The sequence below is a fragment of the Vicugna pacos genome, chromosome 20 (assembly GCF_048564905.1).
Source record: "Vicugna pacos chromosome 20, VicPac4, whole genome shotgun sequence".
NCBI classification, from domain to species: domain Eukaryota; kingdom Metazoa; phylum Chordata; class Mammalia; order Artiodactyla; family Camelidae; genus Vicugna; species Vicugna pacos.
In genome coordinates this window covers 14,880,118-14,884,034 of record NC_133006.1, presented here as the reverse complement: position 1 = coordinate 14,884,034, position 3,917 = coordinate 14,880,118, and positions in this window count along the sequence as shown.

The following is a 3,917-nucleotide window of genomic DNA, read 5'->3' as shown; positions in this document are numbered from 1 at the left end:
GTCAGTTTCTCAAAAAGATAAACGTAAATTTACCATAATACCTAACAATTTCACAATTAGCTATTTACCCCAGAAAGATGAAATCCTATGTCCACACAAAGGCTTTTACATGAATGTTTATAGCATTGTTAGAGCCAAAACTCGAAACAACCCAGATTTCCTTCAGTGGAGGAATGGATATACAAAATGTGATATATTCGCACAATGGAATACTATTCAGGAATAAAAAGGAAAAAACTGAAATGCAAGATTGGTTCTATATCTGAAAATCAACTAATGTAATATATTCTATCAGTAGAGTAAAAAACAAAAATTACATGATCATCTCAATGGATAAAGAAGAATTTGACAAAACCCAACATCCTTTCATGATTAAACACACACACACACACACACACACACACACACCACACACTCACACTCACACATTCAACAAATTAGGAATTGGAGAAAACTTCTTCAACCTGATAAAGGTCATATATGGAAAACACACAGCTAACATCATACTTAATGGTGAAAAGCTGAATGCTTTCCCCATAAGATCAGGAACAAGATGTCTCCTCTCACCACTTCCACTTAACATTGTATTGGAGGTTCTAGCCAGGCTCATTAGGCAGGAAAAAGAAATAAAAGACATCCAAATGGAAAAGGAAGAAATAAAACTATTTCTATTTACAGATGACATGATCTTGTGTATAAGAAATCCTAAGAGCCCAGAAGAAATTAAATGAATAAACAGGTTAAGCAAATGGCAGGATACAAGATTAATATTAAGAAATCAGTTGTACTTCTATATTCTTGCAAAGATCAATCCAGAATGTAAGTTTTACACGTTAATACATATAAATAAAATGAAATAGGCCAGTCTCAAAAGGACAAATATTGTATGCTCCTGCTTATATGAAATACCTAGGCTAGTCAAATTCATAGAGACAGAAAGCAGAATGCTGGTTGTCAGAGGCTGGAGAGAGGGTGGAATAGAGAGTTAGTATTTAACGGGTATTGAATTTCAGTTTGGGAAGATGGAAAAAGTACTGTAGATAGATAGTGGTTATGAATGTGAGTATACTTAATACCATTGAATTGTACATTTAAAATGTTTAAAATGGTAAACTTTATGTTCTGTGTATTTTAGTACACTAAAAAGGAAAAAAGGAATGAAGTACTGATATGTGCCACTTGGGTAAAACTTGAAAACATTATGGTAAGTGAAAGAAACTAATCACAAAGGCCCATATATTATATGATTCCATTCACATGAAAGTCTCAAATAGGGAAATCTATAAATCTCTATAGACTCAGGCTGGGGGCAAGGGCTGAGGAGGAGTAAAAGACTAATATTTGGAGGGTACAAGGTTTCATTTGATGTGATAAAAATGTTCTAAAGTATTTGAACATAATCTGTGAATAGACTTAAAACCATTGGATTGTATACTTTTTAGTGGGTGAATTGTTTATGTGAATTCTCTCTCATAAAGCTGTTTTTTAAAAGGGGAGCGAACTACTGATGCATGCTACAATGCTGGTGAACCTCAAAAACACTGCGCTAAGTGAAAGAAGCCAGGCACAAAAGGCCATGTGCTGTATGATTCCATTTATATGAAAGGTCATTTGCGGGAAAAGAAGTAACTGAGGTGGTCTCGGCAGACTTCCTTCCCAGCCTTATTAAGACTAGCACCACTCAAAGTGACCACACAAATGGTGATCTGGCAAGAGATGATGTGGGCCAGATGAAGCCTTGCCCAGATTCAGCCCTCCCCACACTTGCCCCCTTGCCCTCTAGCAAATCACCTTGCTAATAACTATGGAGCAAAGTGCAGGCAGAAAGGAGAGAGTAGGCCAAGAGGGGACCAGTGAGTCAGAACCTACTATCTTGGTAAGCCACCATCTGAGAGAGCTCTTCATTCCACTGCCCTCCCTTCCCTCCACCCTATCCTGGGCACTCAGCTAAATCTGCCCACCCCTACTCCCACGATGAGTGCCTGGTCACCCATGCTCAGTTCACAACAATCTGAAAACTGATGTCAGTCTCCAAAGTTATAGACTCTTCCTTTGTCCATCAGGTTTTGGAGAATTTGGCCAATCTTCCACTCTGTGGATTGTGAATTACCTAGTGACCAATGATTTTTTCCTCTCCCTCTTCACCTCCTCTTGCCACATCGTTGTTACTACAATTCCCCAAAGTGGAAGGAGACAAACTTGTACCTTTGGCCTCATTTTTAGAAGCCATGGTGTAAAATTTCTCTACGAAACTGGGTGAAACTAAGAAGCCAAATGTTATTGGATGGAGGAATTGTTTGGTTCAAATTGTCTTTCCTCCTCTATATTCTGGGAAAATATAAATTGGTTGTGGCAGTTAGAAAGGATCCTGTTGTTGGTATGACTGCTTTGCCAAAATCCTTATAAAAAATTAGGACACTAGAGTGTTATGAAAATGAAGGGACCCTGCACCACCTTCTAAAGATGATCAGTGGGAACTCGAGCCCTGCTGATGTGTCTGAGCACTGAGTTCATCATGGGTGGGGGTGGAATGTGGTAAAGGAGAAGGAGTAATCTTTAACAGAGCCATTAACTGCCCCTTTCACCCTCTTTTCAGAAGTGGACTCTCTAAAGAACCCTCTTGTCCTCTGGCTCGTAGATCCCCACAATTAACTTGACCCCCATCCTGCTCATACACATGCAATGAAACACACTTTAGCTCTGTACAGGACAATATGTTTATAGTGGCTAATGTAAACTTGCAAGTAGCTCTGTGGTATTGTTTAACTGTGTCCTGTATTTCTTGCCACTAGATAATTAGGTAAAGTGGCTTGATCAGATTTGAGTTAGATTTTTTGGCTAGAATATTTTATTTTTCATAAGGAGGCTTCTGGTTGTCTCTCTTTTGTGAGTTAGCAGCCATTGATGATCAATACCTAAATGATTATTAATTAACGATTAGGGGTTGTGAAATGCAACATTACATTTCTTAATTTGTAAAAATAGTACCATTAATTTCTGATATTAGAGATACTAAGCTTCTTATTGAGATTAAATGGATAATGATAGCTACTTTGTTGAGCTACTTTTTTGGGGGTGCTATATATACTTGTGTGGGGTAGATACCAATACCATACCCTTTAAACAAATAATAAAAACTAAGATGCATAAGTAACTTGTCCAAGTGCATACTGCTAAAAGTTGTGGGGGAAAGGTCAGGATTCAAACCCATGTCCATTTAACTACAAAGCTTATATTCTTCCACTGCTTCCCTAAAACATTTATTTATTTCGGGACTACTTCTGAGCAAGGCGTTTGCCCTTAGCACTTTAAATTAATTATTGAACTCTCTCAACAGTACTTTGGTATTGGTGTTATTGCCCACTATGGATATTTGTTTTGTTGTTGTTAATAGAGGTACCGGGCATTTAACACAGGACCATATGCCTGTTAAGCATGTACTCTACCACTAAGCTGTACCGCCACCCCTCTAACCCCCTTTGTGATGATAAAGAAACTGAGGTTCATAGAGGTTAGGTGACTTCACCAAGACCAAACAGCTTTGGAGTAAGGAAGGGAATGCTTTAAGCGTTCCTAAGCGGTATTACCCGTCCGTGTAGCATGCACGGTTGGCTTCCCATCGCTGTAATCTTTGAGAATTAGAGAGTGCAATGCACGTACCTACTGCTACTTTGGGAGCGAGTACTCCGCATGAGAGGGTATGACTGTCGCTGCACTAGAGCTGAGATTAGTCCCCATGCATGTGCAGAAGTACAAGGGTGACGAGCAGCGGTGCGTCGGCTTCCCAAGGCTCGCCGAGACATAGCGGTGCGCCCGCGCACAGAAGCCCTGTGAAAGGGCGGGACTAGTGACGCCTGAGCGGTCATCCCGCCTCTAGAGGGTGCCAAGCGAGCGTGGCCAGGGTCCCAAGCCGGCAG